This window comes from Nyctereutes procyonoides, unplaced genomic scaffold, assembly GCF_905146905.1.
Source record: "Nyctereutes procyonoides isolate TBG_1078 unplaced genomic scaffold, NYPRO_anot_genome, whole genome shotgun sequence".
Classification (NCBI taxonomy): Eukaryota; Metazoa; Chordata; class Mammalia; order Carnivora; family Canidae; genus Nyctereutes; species Nyctereutes procyonoides.
Genome location: NW_026575146.1, coordinates 80,109,088 through 80,132,763, shown reverse-complemented (window position 1 = coordinate 80,132,763; position 23,676 = coordinate 80,109,088). Strand labels below are relative to the sequence as shown.

General features: G+C 53.4%; 1 protein-coding gene across 2 annotated transcripts in view; it reads left to right on the top strand.

Annotated features, from left to right (window-relative positions):
• The first annotated feature begins 3,917 nt into the window (after nucleotides 1-3,917).
• The window catches only part of PAK4 (p21 (RAC1) activated kinase 4), a 43,107-nt gene continuing 23,348 nt past the window's right edge, over nucleotides 3,918-23,676 (top strand). Inside the window, exons 1-2 of one of the 2 annotated variants that reach the window (XM_055309775.1) lie at nucleotides 3,922-4,064; nucleotides 9,962-10,253. The gene's annotated coding sequence lies outside the window, so the exon portion shown is untranslated. Of the gene's footprint in view, nucleotides 4,065-9,961; nucleotides 10,254-23,676 lie in introns of both variants that reach the window. The other variant, XM_055309774.1, reaches the window with a different exon arrangement.

The following is a 23,676-nucleotide window of genomic DNA, read 5'->3' as shown; positions in this document are numbered from 1 at the left end:
CTTACTAGAATACCACTAACGATGAATACAGTTGATCCTTGAACAGCGTGGGGGTTCAGGGTGCCCATGCCCGCACAGTCAAAAACCCAAGTAATAACTTGACTCCCCCTAAACTTAACTACTAATAGCCTTGTGTGACCAGAAGTCTAACCAATAACATAGTCAATTAATGCATATTTTGTATGTTATATGTATCATATGCTATATTCTTACAATAAAGTAAGCTGGAGAAAAGAAAATGTTATTAAGAAAACCATGGAGAAGAGAAAATACATTTATAGTGCTGTACTGAATTTACTGAAAAAATCTCCTTATTAGGAAACTGATGCAGGTCAAACCTGTGTTGTTCAAGGGTCACCTATACATTCACATGCACACCTTTGTCTCTCTTTTTTTCCTTCAGGAACAATTCTTAGGGACGCCTGGGTGGCTCAGTCAGTTAAGTGGTTAAACGTCAAACTTTAGTTCAGGTCATGATCTCAGGGTCCTGGGATCAAGCCCTGCATCAGGCTCTGAGCTCAGTGGGGAGTCTGCTTCTCCTTTCTCTGCACCATCCCTGCTCCTGCTTTCTCTCTCTCTCAAATAAATAAATAAAAATCTTAAAAAAAATTCCTAGAAGTGGAATCAATGGATATTACCAAAAATCTGCCCCAGATTGTAGATCGTAGTCCTATATATGGGGTATGAGAGTGGCTATTATCCTGTATTCTCATCAGCACTGATTATAATATTAAAAAATGTTTTTCTGGTGCACCTACATGGAGCAGTTAAGCCTCCAATTCTTGGTTTTGGTTCAGGTTGTGATCTCAGGGTCATGAGATCAAGCCCTGCACTGGGCTCAGGGAGACATTCTCTCTCTCCCTCTGCTCCTCCCACTCATGCTCTCTCTCTTTCTTTCCCAAATAAGTAAGTAAATCTTTAAAAATATTTTTTCCAGAGAGACCAAAAAAAATAAAAAGCATCTGTTTAATATCTCTTTCATTAATTTCTTATTTGCCAGTTTCATTTTTTCTTATCCACTGTCTGTACTTGAAATTTCTGTTCATGTCCTTTGCCTGTTTTTCTGTTGTATGTTCACTTTTCTTATTGATTTATAAATGCTCTTTACAGGGATCCCTGGGTGGCGCAGCGGTTTAGCGCCTGCCTTTGGCCCAGGGTGCGATCCTGGAGACCCGGGATGGAATCCCACATCGGGCTCCCGGTGCATGGAGCCTGCTTCTCCCTCTGCCTGTGTCTCTGCCTCTCTCTCTCTCTCTCTCTCAATCTCTGTGTGTGTGTGACTATCCTAAATAAATAAAAATTAAAAAAATAAAAAATATAAATGCTCTTTACATATGAAGGACACAAAGTATTGCCTGCCACCTCTATACTGCTGCTTATCTTTTCCCTTGATGTACTGAAATTCATTATTTTTATGAGACCAAATCCTCCTCATCTGTTTCCATCTATTGGGAGTCGCCACCTCACCACCTCTTCCAGGAGGCTCTTTTGGAGCTGATTTTCTCTCTCAGAGCCCTGAAGTAGGAGGGCCTAATTACCCATCCTTAGGAAACCCCTGGAGCAGATCTTGCTGGGCTTGTTCAGGTCTGATCTCCGACAGAGATTCCCCAATTAAGTTCCAAGGGGGCTTCCCCAAACGTGGCTTCTAGAGCCTAATGCCATGCAATTTGAGGCAAAGGCTGCACCTGGCCTTCCTCCCCCATCACTGGGGCCGGGATAAAGTGTTGCCATCTCAGCTACAAGACTTGATTTTTTAAAAAACGGACACTCTGTGCAGCATACAGATTTCAAAAGAGCACAAAAACAAGAACATTTAATGCTGGCGAGGATACTTCAAAGCGCATGTTCCCTCTGAACGCTGGTGGGAGTGTGAGTTGGATCCTTGCAGCGCAATTTGGCAATGCGTGTTCGGGCCGCGGGGAGGCAGCAGAGGGAGGTTAGCAAGAGCCTTGCCCCGGAGTCAAAACTGGGGATGAGCCCTGGCTCTGCCCCACTAGCTTGTGCGACTTTGAGCAAATAAAGTTACTTTTCTAAGCTTCAGCTTCCTCTGCCGAGCCGGAATAACCATAGCCCCTGTTGTTAAGATTACACGGCTTAGCTCCATGCATGGGAACTGTTACTATTATTAAATCGTAAAGTTGTACATTTCCTTTGACCCAGGGGTTCCATTTGTGGTAATCTATTCAAAGGAAATAATTAGAGATGTGCATAAATATTTAACTGCTAGAACTCGGGCGGGGGGAGTATCATTTATGATAGCAAAATATTTATCACAGCTTAGATGTTCAACAAGAAAGGGTGGTTAAACAAATTAGAGTTCATTGATAGGATGGCATCTATGCAGCCATTAAAACTAATGTTCTTGAAGAAAATGATGTGGAAAGATACTGGTGATATTTCTAATCTTGTTTTTGGAAACACAAAATCCCTTATAAATGTGTGTCTCTGATTCTGTTAAAAACAAAAAGGGTAGGTACATGTACAGAAAAAAATGACTCATCCTGCCATCATTCATTCATTGCCTCCCCCAGACATTAATTAAATGGCTACTATGGGCTAGACACTGCGCTGGGGCGGGGCAGTGGGGGGGGATGCACTTAGCCTTTAAGAGTATCTCGGAGGGGGTGGAATTAGGCCTCACCCAAGCATCCATTCAACAAATGTTTACTGAGCATCTACAGGCCCATGGTGCACTGGGCACTGGGCATGCACAGTAAACAAATCAGACAAAAATCCATGCTCTCGTGGAGCTGACATTTCAGTAGAGGAAACAACCCAAATAACTACAATTAGCTAATTATCTAGTTTGTTAGAAGGCGATTGGAGCAGGAAAATAAGAAAAAGCAGGTGAGGGGAAGGGCTTAGCATGCGAGAGGGATGTTTGCTGCTTTAGTTAGGGTAGGAAGGAATCACCCTGATAAGGAGATATTTGAGTAAAACCCTGAGAGAAGTAAGGGAGGGAGCCCTGAGGATACCTGGGGAAAGAGTCTCTTCCGGACAGGAGGAGCAGCCCATGCAAAGACCCCGAGGAAGGGGAATGCCCGGTATCTTTTCTGAAAGAGCAACGTAGCTGGGGCCCAGTGAGTGAAAGCATAGGATAGGATGTCTGGGTTTAGCTTATGGATTTTGTTGTTGTTGTTGTTTGTTTTCTCGTATTTTCCTTTTTTTTTTTTTTTTGGATGAATTATTTTTTTAAAAGCTTACAGAAAAGATTAAGATCAAACAGTGTCTTGGTTCCAGTTCAAGTTCCTGGACGCGGATCGTCGTTCAAAACTCATTATCTACTTCCTGTAATCCTGAGGCAGCTAGTTCACCCTTGTGAGCCTGTTTCTGTCCCTGTAAGGCGGGTATTAATACTAGGACAGGGCTGGGACGCCTGGGTGGCCCAGGGCTTGAGCATCTGCTTTGGCTCAGGTCGTGATCCCTCTCCGGCTCCCTGCAGGGAGCCTTCTTCTCCCTTTGCCTATGCGTCCCCCTCTGTGTGTGTGTCTCTTATGAAGAAATAAAGTCTTAAAAAAAAAATAATACAACAGGGGTTTGGTGAGCATTTAGTGAGACAATGCAAGGGGCTTTTGGCCGGGTGTCTGGAACAGAAGTGCTTAGTAACTGTTTCTGGCCATTAGTACCCATTACTGCCTTCCACCCGCTTACTCGGTTTTTTGGTGTAAGGTGCGACTGCTGCACGCGGATGGTCATTTCCCCTTTAAGAACCTGATTGGGCGGGGAGCCAGCTTCCCCGCACCCTTTCCAAATTTTCCAATCTCCGCTCGGCATTTTCTGCCCGAAGGGCTCCGATTGGACAATCTGCACCAATCAGAGGCTGGAGCGGGCTCTGCCGGCGGCCCAGCTCCGCCCCTGGACGGGCCCTGCCCCCTGCCCGGTCAGCCCCGTTGCTATGGGGACTGGTGGGCGGCGAGGGGGGAAAGCCCCGGATGTTCGTTGGGGATTTAACATGGCGGCGGCAGTGGCCGCGGTGGCGGCGGCGCAAGAGAGCTGAGGGCGGTGTGAGGGTTCGGGATTCCGAGTCGAGCTGCTAGGCCGCGAGCAACTGCAGCGCCGAGCCGGTAGGATCAGCGGTCTGGCCTGGAGATTGGGGTGGGCCGGGCCATGGCGGTGGGGGAGCGTTTACGCAAGTAGGGGGCGGGGCCGCGGGGGTCAAAGTTCACTCGGAGAGGGAAGGGTCGCGTCGGAGAGGTCGGGGGTCAGCGCCGCCGGGGAGGGTGGTGTAGAAGAGGTCAGAGGTCAGACTGGCGAAGGGGGCGTGGCGAAGGGGACCACGAAGTTCGAAATTTGAAGTGGGGCCCTTTGGAGGGGGTCGGGGCGAGGGTCACAAAATGGGGGTCAAAACGAGTCATTTGAAGGGGGGGGCGCCCTTACCAGAGTCGGAGATCACAGCCCCCGGGGCGGCGGGTTGCGGGTTTGCGGCAGCAACCGGCCGAGCAGATGCCCGAGACTGAGGTTGGGGGGCCACCTTTTTAAGGGCTCAAATGTGGGGCGTGGCCAGAGGGGGCAAAGGTCAGAGTGTGACAGATGATGGACCTGAGGGTCAACAGTTAAAACCCCAGTGGGATCCATTGCTGGGGAGGACGGGAGGGATGTCCCAGAGCCATCAAAGTGCTTCCTGGCCGGGTAAAGGGGAGCCCGCCCCCACAAATAACGAAAAGAAGAGCAAGCCCTCGTGAATTACTATGTGCCCGGTCACTGGGACGCTTTACCGTACTTAACCCTCTCCGCAGCCTTATAGGGTTGGCGCTGTTGTTAAGAGCCCACGCGATCTGCCCAGGATCATCTAATGAAGAAGTTGCGGGCCCGGGATTCAGACCGGAGTTCTGGGGTCGAGTCGTCGTACCGGGTTCTACTGCTGGGCTCTACTGCTTCTCGGCCAATCGTAACTTTGGCTAATATTTAATGAGGCCTAACGCCGTGCTCGCGGCTCTTGATTCCTTATACCACAAGCTTGTGAGGTGGGTCCTGGATAGACCCACTTTACAGACAGGAAAACTGAGGCTCGGGTACCTTCTGCTGAGTAACAGGAGGCGGGTTCCAAGCTGGGTCTGACGGATTCCAGAGCTCCTGCCCCTGGGTTGTTACACTGTAGATTGTTAAAGGACGTTCCTGTCCTGGAAGTAGGGGGCTGGGCAGGGCTGAGCCACTCCCCGGACTGGAATGGATTGTCTCTGGGCTCCTTGGGAGGGTGTGATCTGGGAAGAAAAGTTCTCATGGACCTACGGGGGTGGGGGTGTTTGTGGGTGGCCCTGAGTCCAAGGGAGTCTGATGGGCTTCTGGCTGGGGAGGATGTCCCTGAAGGGAACCCAGTACAAGGCCGAGTGTTCTCTGTACTTAAAACCCCAAGCTCTCATGGTGGTCCCAGATGGCTCCCACGCCATTTCCTTCTGCTCTCCGGGTCCCTTGTCAAGGTCCAACCCCACTGGCCTCTTTGCTTTCTTCAACTCTATAGGCACATGCCACCCTCCAAGTCTTTGACGTTCCTCTTCCCTCTGCCCAGAATCCTTTCCCCGCCCGCCCCCCACTCGCAGTCACCCACTTGCAGCCCTACCAGCACCACTTGGCCCTCACTGTCCCTCACACACCCTTTATCTCACTCTCTTGTTTTCTCCCCAGGGCTTTGCTCTGTTCTTACCTTGTTTGTCAGGGCACCATGTGTTGTCCGCCTCCCCCCCTCCCTCCCCAAAGAACGTGGGGCCCACGCAGCAGGAATTTCTCCTTGCTGTTCCTTCCCTGAATCCCCGCCTGAAGCAGCCTGGCCAGCAGAGGATGCTTGGTGGCTGGCTGGTGGTTGGATGTCGGACACTGTGCTGGGTGCTGAGACGGCAGCAGCGGGCGAGACACAGAACCCCGGGCCTCCGAGGGCTCTCGGTGTCCCTTGGTGGGAGCAGACTGGAACCAGACCCCCAGCCAGTGATAGGGGGCTACATCTGGACGCCCAGGGTGCCTGGTCCCCAGGGGTCGGGGGGCAGTGGAGCAGGGGCTGCTGAGCAGCTGCCCTGTATCTGGAGCGTAAGTACCGAGGACTGGTTCAGGGAGCAGCTGCTAGAGCGGGACGCCTGCTGCACACACAGCTCCGTCACTCAGGCTTTGTGGCCGTGGGCAACCTGCTTAACTTTCTGGGCCTCAGTTTCTTCCTCTGGAAAATGGAAATGATAACGGCCACGTCACAGGATGGCCACGAGGGCACAGAGTGTGAAGCGCGTGGCCCCGGGCCTGGCACCTGCTACGCGCCATGTTGGCATTAGTCCTGCTGCTGCCACCACCTGGGGAGGACCTCAGAAATGAGGGAGGGCCCCACCCCACCTGCCTCCTGGCTCTCTCAAGCAGCTGCCCTGCACCCCCTCCAGCTCTAGCAGGGTCACCGGGTGGGCACACTGCCAGGCAGTCCTGCGAGGCTGGCCCAACCTCATGCCCTCGTGGTTCCAGCTTGCTCAGCATCCCAGGCTTGGCTGCACAGATAAGGACAGCTAGGGTTTTGGCATCGGAGACCCGAATTCAGGTCCCTGCCCTGTCACCAGCCATGGGACCTGAGGCAGGTGATTTCTTATTTGCCGGTTTTGTTCCTCATGATACATTTTAGATCGGGGAGGGGAAAAGTAAAGCTTTCAACATAACAGAGCATCCACGCCTCCAGCATCGGGCCTGGGACCAAACTCACAGCCTGGATGTCCCCCTCCCTCCCCGGCCTCCCCACCTGCATTATCCCTGCACTGGATTTGGTGTCTAGCGTCTCTCTGCAGGTCTTCCTACCGTTCCTACCCTTGAATGTGTTCGCAGATGGTAGAGCAACAGCTCTCAACCCTGGCTGCACGCTGCAGTCACCTGGAGAGCTTTCAAAACTGTCGTGGCCCAGGCCAGCCATGGAGACTCCGACTTGGATTCACTTGGTCTGGGGTGGGGCGGGTGTCAGTATGTGGTCCTCATGGCCAACCAGGGTTGACCACCACTGTTCTCCAGTTTTACGGATGATGTAAGTGGCATCCCGGTAAACAGCCTGCCCTTTCTGCTCCACATCAGAGTTTGCATTTCTCTCCGTGAGGATGTGTATAGTTGTAGGATTCCTTGTTCCTGCTGCAAGTGTCTCTTTTCATGATTGTGCCACATAGGAGTTACTTGTTCACCTTTTGGGGGACACTTGGGTGGTTTCCCATTGGGAGAGTGACAATGCTGCATTGAACAGTCTAGAATGCATTTCCTTGTATATACCTGTGGCCAGAGTCTTTTGGGCATGTGGCTCACAGTGGAAATCCTGGACCTTCCAAATTGTTCTCCTAACCAATTGTACCAGTCCGCTTTCCAACAGGGCTCAGGGGTTCCCTTCACTCCACGTCCTGCTTTGTGGCAAGTTTGTGGCCCTGAGATGGTGGGTTTATGGCCCCCCGGGCTGACTGAGAATAGCTGGGGAGATGGTTCACGTGGTGGGCTTAGCTGGGGCCTGACACCCACCAAGCCTCCACATCCAGGCTTTTGCCCTATTTAGGACCTCCAGGACAATGACCACAACTTTGACCCTTCAATGCCTCTCCTTGGGAGGCATCTCTCAGGGCTGCTAGTGGGAAAGGAAGCTGTACTGACTTGAGGGAGGAAGGAGGCAAAGTGTGGAAAGGGATGGGCAGAGGCTTGTTACACTCTTTCTGAGTGTGAGCACTGGTCCCCCTGGCAGCCAACACAGCCCTAGCCCCACCTGCCTGGATTTTAGTATACAAAGGAAGACAGACCCATCCCCAGACAATGACAGCCCAGAGTGTCAGACCTGGGATAGGGAAGCACAAGCAGAAGCATCAAGGCTAGGATACAGGAGGCACAGGGACTGCAGGACTCTAAAAGAGCCTCCTGACCCAGCCCGGGGGATGGAGACATCTGACCGATGAGAAAGAATGAGCCAGGCCTAAGAAAGGAGGTGGAAAGAATAGAGTGGGTAGTGGGTACAGGAAGTGCAAAGGTCCTGAGGTGCAAATGAGCTTGGGATGGTCAAGTACCATCAAGGAGGCCCATGTGGCAGAGTAGGCAGTGAGGTCAGGAAGGTGGGGAAGACGTGGCAGATAGACCAGAGGCTGGCAGGCTGAGGTAAGGAGTGTGGATTTCATTTTGTGTGTAATGGGGAGTTACTGGGAGGCTTTAAACAACATCTAGTTTCCATTTTATAAAGATTACTCATGTTGCCATGCGGGGAGCGGATCGTGGGGTGCAACAGCAGGGAGACCCACGGGGAGGCTGCTGTAATGGTCCAAGCAGCAGATGAGGGTGGATAGGATGAGGGGGGCAGCGATGGAGGAGGGATCTGTGTGCTGCCAAGATTGTGAGGACTTTACCCATATATATTTTTAAAGATTTTCTTATTTTTATTTGAGAGAGAGAAAGAGCAAGAGCATGCACACAGGCATGCACAGGGGTGAGGGGCAGAGGGAGAGAGAATCTTGAGCAAGCTCCACGCCCAGTGTAGAGCCCAATGCAGGGTTCAAGTCTCACAACCCTGATATCCTGACCTGAGCCGAAATCGAGAGTGGTACGCCTAGCCGACTGCACCATGCAGGTGCCTCTACTTTACCCAGATTCACCCATTTGATCTCCACAACAGCCTACAAGGTAGGTATGTTACTATCCCCACTTCAGAGATGAGAAAACTGAGACCCACAGAGGTACGTGGCATGCCGAAGGTTACCCAGCAGGCAGGTGGCAGAGGTAGGACTTGAACTCCAGGCCTGCAGACTCTAGAGTCACTGCTTGTGGTGGCTGCCCTCCAGTGATTTGGAAGTGGTTTGGGTGAGACAAGACCACTTCCTGTCCATTTGGTTCTTACCCAGGCTCCTCTTTGGATGGAAGCTCCTTGGAGGTCTGTCAAACCCGGGTTGTTTCTGGGCCCTGGGTCCCTACCTCCCTCAGGGGCCCCCTCAACTCTTATCCACTGCCTCACCCCTCCTTGTCTTGCTGGCTCACAGTGAACCAGACTTCCTGGCCAGACGCCGGTCGGGGTGTCCCCAGCAGCTGTTTATCCCATCACCCGAGCCAGGCGGCCACAGATGCTGCCAGCAGGAAGCAGCCTCCTTCCAAGTCACGGCCAGGGAAATGGGACCCTTCCCGCCCCCGCCACCCTTCCGGGGCTGGGGCTTGTTTTCTGCCAGGTGCCTGGGCCCACAGGAAGGTGTCGGGGGTGGGGGAGCAAGGAGGGCCAGGAGCTTTCCCAGGTCCCAGGGGATCCGGCTACGGCAGATGCAGCCGAAGCCACCACTCCCTGCAGCCTGTCTCCTGGGGCCCTCGGGCCCTGCCCTGCCTTTCCCCAGGTGCTGCCGCCAACCCCCGGGGGCCAGTGGCCACTTCCCTGCCGAGGCCACACAGTCCGGTTCGCACATGTCCCTGACCCCCTAGCTGGGGCCTCTAGGACAGAGCCGGAGCCTCCATGGGCCTCCCATCCCTCACCTGTTAAGTGGGCCGTTGGGAGGATTGTGGATCATACCGTAAAGAGCTTCCCAAGTCTCCTGGCACACAGTAAGCTTGTGGTAACAATTTAATAATTCAACAATTTTAACAATTTCCGTTTCCCTGTGCCCCGTCCCACCGGCTGCTCCCAGCCCCTGGTGATCGGCGCTCCCGGCGCGGCCCGCCGGCCCTGGCTCTGCCCAGCAGCCCGGCCGGGACACGTTATTAGCCGCAGTTCTCTTCCCCAGCGCTCGCATTTGGAGAAGGCGCGTTGTTGTGCCGTGCACACGCATTGCCCGGTCCCCTAAATAATAGTGGAGAAAGCGCGCCCGGCACAGACAGGTATCCGGTGGCAGGGACATCCCGGTCCCAGCGCGGCAGCCAGTCCCCTTCCCAGAGAGCCATTGTTGATGGCGGCTCCTCTGTCTCAAGATATTTGTCCTTGCACGTGCTCTGCCCCCTTTGTCTCTACCCAGATGGAGCCGACTTCCCAGGTTTGCGTTCTGCCCTCACCCCGGCCCTTTTCGCTCCGCAGGCGTGTGCGAGGGCCTGGAGCGTCTCCTGGTGCTGTCCGTGACTGCGTAGCCTCCCGGACGCGCGCGTGTTCCCGCCGACGGCTCCGGTGGCCGGCCTGGCCCTCCCCGAGCAGGGCTGCACACCCGTGCGGGCACAGCCCGGGGTGCGCCTCTGGGGGAGGGCTCCGGGGCCTGAGATGTGCAGGCCCGCCCCAGAGCGTGCGCCCGCCTACAGCCCAGCCCCAGCGTCTGCCGGCACCGGCTGGCCACCTGCTTGGGGCCTTAGTGGACGCTTTGACCTTTGCCGGTCAGGTAAGGTGCCAGATGGCCCTCGTGGTGGTTCGGATCTTAATGTGAGTGAAGTGGAGCCTCTTTGTGTTTGTTGAAAGCCATCTGGGCTTCCTTTCCCGGGAGCTGTTGTCTCTACGTGGTATTTTTACTTTCCCTGAGAAGGGGAAACTGAGGCACAGGCTGGCAACCCCTCAGCAGAGCAGTGGCAGATCCAGGACTGGAACCCAGGCCTACATGGCTCCGACCTGGAGTTCTTAACTTGTGTGGTAACAGTGGAGGTGGAAGGCACGGGCTTTGCAGCCGGCTGTCCTGCTACTAGCTGGGGGGTGTGATCCCCGACGAGTCACTTAACTGCTCTGTGCTCTGGTGTCCCAGTCTACAAAATGGAGAGGATAATGGTACGTCTTCAAAGGGGGGTTTTGAGCCTGTAAATGCATAATCGTCAGGCAAAATGCATAGTGAGTGCTCAAAGGCTGTTAGCTGCTAGTGGTAACAGTCCTAGCCTTCCTCTGTATCATTACTGTTAACAGGCCTCATCCCGAGCGCTTCCAGTGAGCTAACTCATTGGACCCTCCCAGCACCCCAACATGTAGGCCTTGCTATTATTCCCCTTTCACAGGGGAGGAGATTGAGAACCTGGGAGGCGTGCCTGGGGTCACTGCCCAGTGGGCTCCTAACCACTGTGCTGCACTCCCTCTGCCACCCCCGGAGCTAAGCCTGAGGGATTAGAGGGCTTTCCCTCCCTGCCCCCCCCCCCCCCCCCCGCATTGGGTCTTCCTTCCTAGTTGGCTGCAGCAGAGCTTTGGAGGGGAGCACCCAGACAGGTGGGGGCCCCGGGCAGGGTCCCCAGATAGCTCGTTCCCTCCCAGGCCCTCCCCGCTTCCACCCCTAGGTGCCAGGCCCAGCCCTGGAAACTCCTGATAAAGCAGCATTGTGCTGCTTGGTGGGTGCGGGCTGGCTTCCCCCGGCTGGTTTCAGCCACTCCCAGGCCAGGGGAAGGAAGGGAAGGGGAGGGAGGGGAGGGAGGGGAGGGAGGGGGGGAGGGGAGGGGGGAAGCGCCTGCTATCCTGGGCCTCTTCCCGCCCTCCTCCCTCTCCCCTCCTGCTCTCCCACCCTCTCCCCTCCACGGTCAGGGTGAGCAATGGGGAGAAAGTAGGACATGGCCCAAAGGCAGGGCTCTTCAGCTTACCTCCCTCAGGTGAGGACCCCCCAGGCAGTGCGCCTCCTCTCTCCCAGGGGACCCCTCCTCTGCTGCTCACAGGGGCCTCGGCAGCCCGTCCTCCCTTCCCCCAGACCTTCCACGGCAGCCTGGCCCTGATTACTGGGCTCTGAGATGCCGTGTTGTGTATACCTAGTTAGGTACATTTATGATTCTACTACTTTTAAAGCTTTAATAATCGCGAAGCATAATGTGCCTCCGGAAATGTGCCTAACAAGTGCAGATGTCAGCTTAGTGTAATTACGAGATGAACAAACACCTCGCCACACCCGGGGGGAGACCCAGCGCTGCACGCTAGGAACCCGCTGTCGCCCTCTTGGTCACGACCCCAGGAGTGATCACTCCCCTGACCTTGGGGGTCCCCGTGTCCCTGCTTTTGCAGAGTCCCTGCCAGGCGTGCATCCCTGAATTTACAGAATGCCACCTTGCCCGCTTTTGAACGTCACAGAAATGGAATCCTCCCGGCCCGTCTTGTTTGCGGCTGCCTTCTTTATCCCGAGTCTGTGGGGTCCGGCCACGCGGTCGAGCGTGTCAGTAGCGTCCACCCTGGCTGCTGTGCGCTATTCTATTGTGAGGACACACCAGAGCCGAGCTCTCTGCCTCCGGGCCTGCAGGGGTGAATGTCCTCATTGAACACGCCGCCTGGGCCATGCGTGCACGCAGCTCTCCGGGGAGGCTAGTCAGGGCACCTGGCTTGGGTCGGAGGGTAGGGTTGTGCACCAGTGCGCACCACACGTCAGGTGTGTCAGACTTCTTCATTGACCTTGGAACGTTTTATATACTGTCCCGCCGCAGAAGTAACCTGCGCTTGTCCGTCGTGTTATTTCTTCATTCCCGTGTTCCTGTCCATGCCCGCTCTTTCCTGTCCTACCAGTAGGAGCCAGTGCTTATTCCCTAATAAGTGCTCTGCTGGGGCCACGGGAACCAGAGGTGAGCACAGCAGGGGCCCTCAGTGAGCTCCGCCTTGCAGGAGACAGACCTTGGTCCCAGATCCACATGCAGGCAGGTGAAATAAGCTGGACTCCCAGGCCCCCATCTCTCCCTGCCACACACACACACACACACACACACACACACACACACACACACACTGTGACCCTGTCTCATTAGTGGGCACCCCATCCATCTTCTCGACTGGGCCAGGAGTCCGGTGGCATCCTGACTCCGCTCATCCTTTTCCTTCACATCCAGGATGGCAGGAACGCCACTTGGTCTACCTGCAGAGCAGAACCTGGCACCTTTCATTCTTCCTCTGTGGCAGCCGCCACTTGAGCCACCCCCGTCCCCCCCCTTTCCCCATTGCTCCCACCGTCTGTCCTCACATGAAGCCAGAGGGGGTCAGGGTCAGGGTCGGATCATGTCCCTGCCCTGCTGGGGACCCTCCTGTGGCTTCATCTCCCTCTGGGGGGTGGGGAGAGGGCAGTCATGAGATCCTGGCCCCGTTTTCCTGCCAGCTTCCCCTCCTCTCCTGCCACGCTGCTCCTGGAACATTCCAGGCTGGGTCCTGCCTCAGGGCCTTTGGTTCATGCTGCCTGTCTGCAACCTGTCACTCTCTCCTCCTACCTTCCCGGGCCTGATTCTCTTTGTAGCGCTCCTCGTCGCTGCTTACATTACATTACAATTTGTGCATCTTTTGCTTTTTGTCCTCCTTGCCCCTCATAACTTGGCTTCCTGGGTTGGGAGGGGGGTTGTGGCAGGGGACCCTTCCTGTGTCCCTTGCTGTAACCTCAGCTTGATACGTGATGTGTGTGCCATGGTTGCTCAGTAATTGCTGGTGGAGGGGGAAGGAGTGAATGAGCCGTGATAAGCTGTAAGTGGTGCTGCCCGAGAGCAGAGCGTGGCGGGGGATCTACCCTGAGTGCGGAGCGAATGCCACTGGAAGGGTGAGCAGGAATCGACTGAGGGAGGGAACGGCAGGGCAGAGGGCAGGGGTCTCTGAGGAGCTGAAGGGCAGCTAACATCACTGTCGGCTCTGCCTCCGGTCTGGATTTGAGTGCAGACAGCCACTCGGGCCTCTCCACCTCTCCGTTGTTCTTCCCTAGAATTGAGGCCACTCGCGTGTTCTAGGGCATCTCTGAAGTTCGGCTCCTAACATACTTAGGCCAGTGCCTGGTGTATAAATATGAATGTGGTCGTTGGCCTTTTCCTCCTACATATGCTCTTGAGCGCCTGGCCCTTTGTGATTCCCCAGGGACACAGTGGTTGGTGGATAAACAGATCCAGTTGCTACCCATTTGGCATCTGTCTCTTGGACTCAGCCTTCTGGGGCATCCCCGCTCGGAGGCACGGGAAGGCCTGAAATGACCTTGGGTCCGGGGAGTGCTTATTCCTTAGGCTGACTCGTAGGGGAAACTAATTGAAGGTTTGCCCGGTGCCCCAAGGGTAGCACTCCCTGTGTGTGCCCAGGCCTTCCTGGGATCCCATGTCACAGGTGGGGAGGGTAAGGGTGGCACCGGGGGTGATGCCAGCCCATCCTGCAAGCTGGTGCTGAGATACCAGGTCTAGTGGTATCTCCTCTGGGTGCGGATTTGCATCTCCCTGGAGCGGTTTTTCACCTGTTCCCGGAACAGCCGGGGCTCCTCCCTTGGGAAGAGCTCATTTAAGTCACTTGCCTACTTCCCGTTGGGCTGTCTGCAGTCTTATTTGTTACTTCTTTGAGTTAAATCCTAGGTTCTGGATGAGAGCCTTTGTTTCTAAGGTGCTATAACGCTCCCTGCCTGCTGCTCATCTTTGCACTTCCATTGTGGTGTCTTTTGGTAAACGGAAGCGCTTAATTTTAATCTAGTCAAATGCATCACTTTATAGTTCTGCTTCTCACCTTTCTTTGCTCTGGAATATTGTGTGTGTGTGTGTGTGTGTGTGTGTGTGTGTGGTGTGAGGTAGGCATCCAGTTTCCTATTTTTCACCTGGATCCCCAATCACCCAAGTATCGTTTATTAGGAACAGACTGACTTTTCCCCACGGCCACCATTACCCTAAGTCATGTGTCTGTATAAGTGGGTGTGTTGCTGGATGCCCTGTCCTTTTCTCGTGACCTTTTGGCCTATTCCTGCATCACTGCCACCCTGGCCCTGGCCGTATCTCTCTAGTTGATCAGAAGATTTGATCACAGGGAGAGCAAGCGCTCCTACTTGTTCTTCTCAAGAGTGTCTGAGCCATCCTAGGCTTTCTGAATTCTACTTAAATATTAGACAAGCATCTCGTCACACACACAGACCTGACATTGGGTCTCCCAGTGCATGAACGTGGTCTGTCTCTCCATTTATTTGTTTTCTCTAAGGTCTCTCAGGAGAGCACCACACTTTTCCAGCACAGTCCTTGCCCACTCCTTGTTAAATCTATTCTGAGGCACTTTGTGGTGTGGCCTGGGGAGTCTGGGCTTCTTCCCCTGAGAGGCATCTTGCACCCTAGGTTTGGTCTTTGCTGGGTGAGGCTCACTTTAGGGGCAGGAGCCCACCTCACACACACCACCCCTAACCCTGCTTCCTTCCTGGCGTCACTCCTGGTCCCTGGCAGAGGGTGGGCAGGGTGCCCGGAGAGGAGGTTGTAATTTCCCTGAATGATTTCAAGGGCTAATTAAAGGTTTTTCTTGACTAATCAGCTTACGGTTTAATTATCGGGGAACAGGCTCAGGGCTGCGGGAAGCAACTCTGGTGGGGTCTCCTCACAGCATGGCAGGAAGGAACTAGGGCCCAACCCTACCCCGTGGAGGTGGCAGGACCTGGGGATCCCCCAGCACTCTGCAGTGGGGCAGCAGGTGTGGCTGAGGTCAGTGCAGGGGGGCCCTTCTCTGCTTAAATTCCTTCCATGTCCCCCACTGGCTGGGGAGAGGGCCCAAACCTGATCCCTCCCCTGGTGGACCAGGCCCTGCCCCCTTCAGCTTGCACTTTAGCCTTGCTGACCTCTGGTAAGTGCTCTCCTGTCATGTATTCTTTGTGCCTTGACCTAAAGGTCACCTCCTCTGGGAAGTGGTCTCAGGTCTCACACACACACACACACACACACACGCACACACGCCCACCAGAGCAGGTGATAAGCTCTGTGGGCTCCTTGTTGGCTGTCAGGGCCACTCACCCCACCACTGATAAGTGCTTCGTGAAGGGGACCCCTGGCCCGGGCCTTGTGGTCCAGCACGTGAGCTGGAGGGGACCCAGGAGGAGAAGGCTGGGAGTAGGGATGCAGGGCGGAGGACCTAGAGCTAGCTGCTGCCTCCCCAGGGGAGGCTTTTGCCTGGACCAGACACACGATATGGGCTCCTGGGAGTTTGTGGAAGGGGAGGGGACGGGGAGATGGCTGTGCCAGGCCTGACTTCATTCCTTGCATTCCTCAGCAGGCCCCAGACTCCCTGTGGCCCAAGGTGGGGGAGGACGGGCAGGCAGGGGGCAGGGGGCTTCTTGGGCGCTGCCCCTGCTGCTCCCCTGTATGGTGGAGGGGGCAACCACACAGGGGCCCAAGCCTAGACCATTTGAATCCCAGTCTCTGGCTGTGGGGCCTGAGCATCAATTGGGGGAGGGGGTGTTGTTTTTAAGCTGCCTGTGTGACTTGCTAGGATGAGAGCCACTGGCCTCCAGAAGTGATAGCAAATGTGTTCACTTTTGCAACGTTTGGGGCACTTTTCTAGGCCTCTGACATGGCATGATTGAGCCACGTCACCCCCACAAGTAAGTTGTCAGAAAATAGGACTGTTTTCCCGCATTTTGGCCAAGGCAGCTGAGGCCCAGGGGCTTCCTTGCGGGAGGTGCAGCCTCTGCGCCTTCCTGTCTTCTGGGCCTGGGTCCTCCAGGTTCCTGGTGGGCGGCCTTCTCTGTCTCCCTCCAATCCTCTTTCTCTCCATGTCTCTGCCTTTTGTGTCTCTCCCTTTCCCTGCCCGCAATTTCTGCTTCCCTTCTCCTGGGTCGAAGCTTCCCTGGCTTCCCCCGTTAGCCAGGACCCTGCCAAAGCCATAGAGGGAGATGGTTTCCCACAGGCCCAGGGCAGGATGGGAAGGAGGCCGAGGTCACCTTGCCAGCCTCCCTCACTTCTGTGGGCACCTGGAGTGGGGGTGGGGGGGCACGTGTTCCCCTGACACTCACGGGTACTGGGGCCAGCTTTGCAACCTCAAGGAGGGACTGTCTAGGCAGGTGGACCCTGACGTGACAGATCCTGTGGCCCAGGATCCTCCCGTGGGCCCAGAAGTCTGCTGGCATCATCTGTGGCCGGTTACCATTTTCAGGCTCCTGTGGGGTGACCAAAGGTTTGATTTCAGCAAAGGCTCATGCGAAGATGTGAATATTACAGCGCAGGAGCGTTTACTTTTCAATGGGAACGAGGGGGAAGGAGTCCAGGGCTCCTGTGTGTCCCCACTCACCGGGGCTCACCAGCCACCTCTCCCGCACCCACTCGGGGCAAGGGCTCCCCATTGGGCCCTCGGCTCTGGCTTTCTTCCTTTGTCACCTCGGGCCGGGCCCGGAGCCCCAGATCTCTCGGCGTTTGTTCCCACATCTGGAGCAGGAGGAGACAGATTCCTGCTGCCTCCCTGGGGAGCTGGGAGGAACGAGTGAGTCAGTGGCGTGTGTGACGCTCAGCACAGCGCTGCCATCGTTATGTCATTATGGCCCCTTTGGCTGTGGTCACTGTTAACAGTTATTAGAGGCAGGACATGTGTTTGGATTTAGTAACAAAGATTCACCTGGTGAGCTATCCATAATTTTTCGCTGTTATCATTAGGTCACATTTCCTTTTGCAAAATGTTTAAAACCTTCATATAATGGAAGTGTTCACTCATGCTTGGAAGAATGGCCTCGTGCCTTCCCCACGTCCCTGTCCCTATTCCCGTCACTGTCCCCGGTGTCCCACAATTACCAATGAAGACCAGGCTTTTTCATCTATAACCCAGGCCCCACCTCCCTGATTTTTTCAAAGCAATTCCCATAGATCATATGCTTTAACCATACATTTTTCAGATTTTTCTCCTGTAAGAGATTAAAGAGCTTTAAAAAACAAACCCCACAATACTGTTGTCACAGAAAAAAAAAAAAAAGAGCTGGTGATTCCTTAAGATTTTCACATTTCCCCAATTGTCTTATCATCCTTTTTCAATTTGTTTGTTTGATTTGGAATCTAGACAAGGTCTGTGCTTTGCTTGTGGTTGACAGGTCCCTTGAGCCTTCTGTAGTTTGTAGGATTTCTCGCATCGACGCTTTTGTGTGCTTGCTATTTGCGTTGTGTATCTGCCAAAGACCTTAGTCCTTTGTCCCCGAGAATTTTACCAGTCTGGATCCAGCCGAATCCTGGTGTCATTTGACATGTTCCTCTGTCCCCTTTGTTTCCTGTCAATTGGGACTTAGGTCTGGGGGCTTGATTATATTCAGGTTCTGTTTCTTTCACAGCTGGTGCTATACGTATAAACATCAGGTCAACATTAGTGTCTGGGTCACTTTTTTTTCTTTTTTTTTCTGGGTCACTTTTAAAATAAATTTAGGGGGTTCCTGGCTGGCTCAGTCGGTGGAGCGTGCTGACTCTGGATCTTGGGGTTGTGAGTTCAAGCCCCATGTCGGGTGTGGAGATTACTGAAAAAAGATAAATAAAATGTAAATTAAGATAAAATAAAATAAATTCCATTAAATTAAAAAAAATGAGTAGATGAAATAAAAAATTTCTCTTTTTTTAGGAGCCGTGCATTAGCTTCCGGCTCCCACCAACTGCCTGTCATCAGAATGTTCGGCTTTGGGCTCCTGCTTTGCTCGGATCCTAGGCCCCCAGCCGAGGGCCATCCCTGGCCTCCAGCCCCACCCTTGACTCTGTCACCCTCGGCTGGCCCCGTGGTTATCTTTAGGCACAGAGCCGCCCTCCTGCCCTGGCTCGGCCCTTAGCCAGCGGGCCCACCCCGGGGAGCTTTCCCGTCCTCCACCCGCTCCTCCTCTGGAACACGATGGGGATACACCTCCCTCGGGGGCTGTGGTCAGGACTCAGGCAGACGGAGACCGTTCAGAAAAGGGCGTGACGCCTGGTGCATGCTCTGCGAGCCGCTGTCCCTCTGCATTTAGCGTGGGCCTCTTGGCCCTCAGCTCCACCACTTTTCCCTCCCAGCCACGCTGGCCTCCTTGCACACTGTGGCATGTGTCAGGCCGGCTTTGGTCCTTGGGCGTCTGTGGTGGCCACTCCCTCTGCTCTGAATGCTCTTCCCTGGGTTGCCACGTGGCCACCTCACTGCCCTGTGTTCTAGCTCGGATGCCACACACACACACACACACACACACACCTCCCGGCAGACCTTCCCGACTGCGCTCCTTGCCCTCTCCCTCTCATTGTCTTCTCTGCCCCCCTGGAATGTCAGCTCTGGGAAGGAGGGGACATTTATTTACTGCTGTGTCCCCAGTACCTAAAACTGTGCTGGGCACACACTGCGTGCATAATGCAGGTATTGGGCGCATGAACGAATGAGAGACTGAACATGGTTAAGTGCGTGGACTTGGGCCTGGGTCAGATCTACCTTGGACTCCTGGCTCTGACGCACACTGTGTGACCTGGGGCCAGCACCTCCCTTCTCTGAGCCTTACTTTCCTCCTCTGAGACGTGGGCGTGTTGACAGCACCCTGCTCACTGCCTTGTTTTGCACTAGCAGGGTGCCCGAATATGCCACTTTGTGCTGGCCTTGCCGCCATCTCATGTGTCCAGCAGCCGGCACAGATGAGCCAGCCAGGAGCTGCCCCTGCCATGGGGACACTTTAAACCTTCAATCTTAAGTACTCCTTTCACTCTGTAGGACTGGCTGCTGGTGCCCCAGGGCAGGTCAGGGCAGGGACACTGCGGATGGGTGTGTTCCCAAGGCCAGAAAGGCTCACTGAAGAGTGGGATCCCCGCAGGACACGAGAGTGCCCGGGATGTGGAGAGACCCGGTGTTGTGGCCGCCTCTGGGGGCTCCAGGGCTGGCTGCTCGCAGGCCTCTGTTTCCCTTGCAGGAAACAGGCCAAGAGCTGCACGGGGCCAAGGAGGACCGCTGTTCTGATTACGGTAGCAGTTTACAACTTTGGGGTGTGCATGTGTGCATGTTTGTGTCTGTGTAGAAATAGGGCTTGAGAGAGATTGAGAGAGAGAAAAGGTCCGTGTGCGTAGAGACGAAGCTCCCAGCTGCCAGAGCTGCTGCCCCTGCTGTTCACCGCATGGGAGTGTGGAATAGGACCAAGTGGAGCAGTGCGTAACTCCCGTACAGTGTAATGAATAATTGTAATCAAAAGCATACGCCCTCCAGTCACCTCCCAGATCAAGAAGACTGGCATCACCAGCGCCCCAAAAGCCCCCTGTTCTACGTGCTCTTCCAGCTTTGTCAAAGAAATTCAACCTCCCTTGTCTTCCTTTTCATTGTTGCCTCTATTTTTGTGAATCGGTGGAGATACCAGCTGCCCCCAAGGGGACAGAGTCACCTAGTCACCTGATGCCCCCCAACCCCCGAAGGCACTCTGCCCAGCAGAGAGAGAAGACACTCTCGGTGCCCATCTGCAGGTGTGCGCGCCTCCCTGTGGTCCCTTCCACGTCTCCCACGTTGCTCTGCAGCTTTTGAAACCGGGTACAATGGTACCAGACTGCCAGCGCTTGGCTGCTCCTTGCTCTCCACATTTTGCTCCTGGGGTTTCTTCAGGTGGATAAACTCAGTCCTGTGCCCATAGGAAGGTTCCCCGGCGGGGGTCAGAAACACCCCCTGCCAGTAGCCAGATGGAAGCATCAGGAGGGCACTCTGGGAGCTTGAGACCACTGCCTCCAGTGACAGTGGGCATCTTCTGTCCATGGAGGGTACTACTGGCTTCCCTGGGCACCAACTGGGGTTCAGTTATGGGCCCTTGACGTGTACGGGGTCTTCCCTGAGCACCTAAGGGATAAGGGGGCCTCTGGGATCATCCTGGGTCTGCCTGTCCCTGCACATGGGAATGGATTGGGGGCCAGGGGCCAGATGATGTCTTCTCTGGTTGCCCCCTGTACCCCTTTGCTTCCCCTGTTAGCCAGGCTCATCCAGCCTTTTCCAGAGAGTCCTCTGGGGTGAACGGTACTAGCAAAGGCTGTGGATGCGGAGGCCCGTGTCTGCTCCCCAGGCTCTGTCACCTACTAGCTGGGGGACCTTGGGCTTCTGTCAGCCTCAGTTTCCTTGTGTGTAAAATGGGATTGTATTGGTTATTTCATCCACGTAAAGCACTCAAAAAGAGAGTGGCCCGTAGAAACCAAGTAATGAGCGCTAGCTGTCGGTATTACTGTCACTGTTGCCATTCACTCATTCATTTTGTAGGTGCTCACTGTGTTCCTCTTCTCTGTGCTGGCTGAGGCCCAGGAAGGACTGGTGACTGGTCAGCCCATGGTGTTCCCTCATTGAACTTGTGGTCTAGTGATGGAGATAGACACAGTACCAATCGGTGACAGTCCAGAGTGACCTCGAGGGGGAGCACAGACCAGTGTCACGGCTGTGGTGGAGGAAGCCCAGAAGACTGGGCCTACGAAATCAGGGAAGCTTTCCTGGAAAAGGAGACAGCTGAGCTGAGGACTGAAAGAGAGCAAGAGTTAGCGTGCGGGAGGGTGTTCAGGGAAAACAAATAGCATGTTCAGAGGCTCAAAGGTGGGAAAGGGTCTGGCATTTTTCATCATTTATTAATATTTTAAATTAAACTTTGTATTTCAAGAAAATTGTAGATTCACTGGCAGTTGTCAGAAATAACAGAGAAAGCCCCTGCTCACCCAGCGGTAACATCTTGCAAAACTCTGGTTGGTAGGAGACCACAACTAGGATAGCGACATTGATACAGTCAAGATACAGAACATTCCATCACAAGGATCCTTCCTGATGCCTTTTTATAGCCATATGCCCTCCCTGGCACGTCCCCAACTTCCAGCAACCACTCGTCTATCCATTCCCCGTTTTTATAACCCTACATTTCAAGAATGTAACGTATTATGGAACAGTTTTCACAACCATAATGTAAAGAACTGTAACAACAAGGAGAATTTAAAATATAAAAGCAGGGGATCCCTGGGTGGCTCAGTGGTTTGGTGCCTGCCTTTGGCCCAGGGCGTGATCCTGGAGACCCAGGATCGAATCCCACGTCGGGCTCCCGGTGCATGGAGCCTGCTTCTCCCTCTGCCTGTGTCTCTGCCTCTCTCTCCCTCTCTCTGTGTATCTCATGAATAAATAAATAAAATCTTTTTAAAAATAAAATATAAAAGCAAAAAAGTTGAACACTTCAGAAAGAATGTTATGTAAGTGGAATCATACCATAGGTAATGTTGTGGTTGGCTCTTTTTCACTCAGCTTCCTTCTCTGGAGAGTCATCCAGGTCGTTCCCCATATCAATAGCTCATTCCTTTTTCTTGCTGAGTAGTATTCCATGGTTTGGACTTAACACAGTTTAACCATTCACCAGTTGAGGGACACCTGGGCTGTTTCCATGTGGGGGGCTATGACAAATAAAGTTGCCATAAACAATTAGGTACAGGTTTTTGTGTGAACATAACTTATTTCTCTGAGATGAATACCCAGAAGTGCAATTGCTGGGCAGTATGGGCAGCTGCATGTGTAAAGAAATTGCCAAACCGTTTCAGCTATACCATTTTACATTCCCCCAAGCAGCGTGCAAATGAACCAGTTTCTCTGCATCTTCACCAGCATTTAGTGTTGCTATTTTTTTTTTTTTAATTTTGAGCTGTTCTACTAGGCAGGTAATGATAACTCATTGTGGCTTTAATTTGCCTGTCTCTCATGGCCGAAGGGGCCCATCTGCCATCTGTGCATCATCTCTGGTGAAATGTCTCCTCATGCCTTCTGCTCATTTTCTACCTGTTTTTTTTTGGGGGGGGGTATTGTTGAATTTTGAAGATTCCTTCTCTCTCCTCGATACTAGTCCTTTGTCAGATAGGTTTGCAAATATTGTCTCCTAATCCATAGCTGTTTTGTTTTTCTTCCTCCTCTCGTGGACTTTTGCAGAGCAAAAGTTTTTAATTTTGATGAGATCTACTTTATTAATTTTTCCTTTTATGGCTCTTTTGGTATCAAGTCTAACAACTCTGTGCGAGGCCTTAGATCCTGAGGGTTGGTTTGGCTAATTGGCATCTGAAGGTTTTTTAGTTTTACATATGAGTCTGTGATCCAATATTAAGTTCACGTTGGTGCAAAGCATGCGGTTTAAGATCAAAGTCCAGTTTTGGGGCATGTGGCTATCCAGCAGTTCCAGCACCTGTTTGTGGAAAATGCTCTTTTTTCCATCCAGTTGCTTATACTTTTTCGCCAGAAAATAAGGTACCACCATGAGATACCACTTTGCACCTATGAAGATGGCTATTTCCAAAACAAGGGAAAATCACAGGTATCGATGGAGTCCTCATGCATCGGGGGTGGAAACGTAGCATGGTGCAGCCGCTGTGGAAAGCAGTGTGGTGTTGTTCAAATGGTTATATATAGAACTGCCGAGTCACCTAGCAGTCCTCCTCCTAGGTAAATATCCAAAAGAATTGAAAGCAGAGACTTGGGGAGATACTTGTACCTCCGCGGTGGTGATGGCATCATTCACACTAGCTAAAAGGTGGAAGGAGCCCAAGTGTCTATCAACAGGTGAGTGGATATACGAGATGTGTTAGATACAGACAGCAGGGCATTATTCAGCTATAAAAATGAATGAGCTCTTGAAAAACGCTACAAGTGGATGGACCTTGAAAACGTTACACTTAGTCAAATAAGCCAGACAGAGGAGAAACATTGTAAGCTCCCACTTATGTGAGATACCTGGAATAGGTATATAAACTCAGAGACAGGAGAATAGGGGTTACCAGGGGCTGGGAGGCAGGAGGGAATGGGGAGCCGTCATTCAGTAGCTGCAGGGTTTTTGTTGGGGATGATGAAGTCCTGGGTGTAGACAGCGATGTTCACGACACTGCAAAACTATATTTAGTGCCACTGAATTATGTGCTTTACAAACGGTCAAAATGATAAATATTGTGTATATTTCACCGCAAAGAAGAAAAATCGGTGTTTTAAAACCCAGTGTGTATATTTGTGGGGGTCTGTCCGTGGGCTCTCTCTTCTGCTCACTGACCCGCGTGTTTATCCACACTGTCTGATTGCTGTAGCTGTGTAGGTGGGACTTCACATGGCAGGGGGGAGTGACGCCTCCACTTTCTTCTGTTCCCGAACAGAGCTATTCTAGGGTCTGGGGCCTGTCATTTTGGGAGATCCTCTCAGGCTCCCCCTTGTGGAAGGTGGCACTGTGGTTT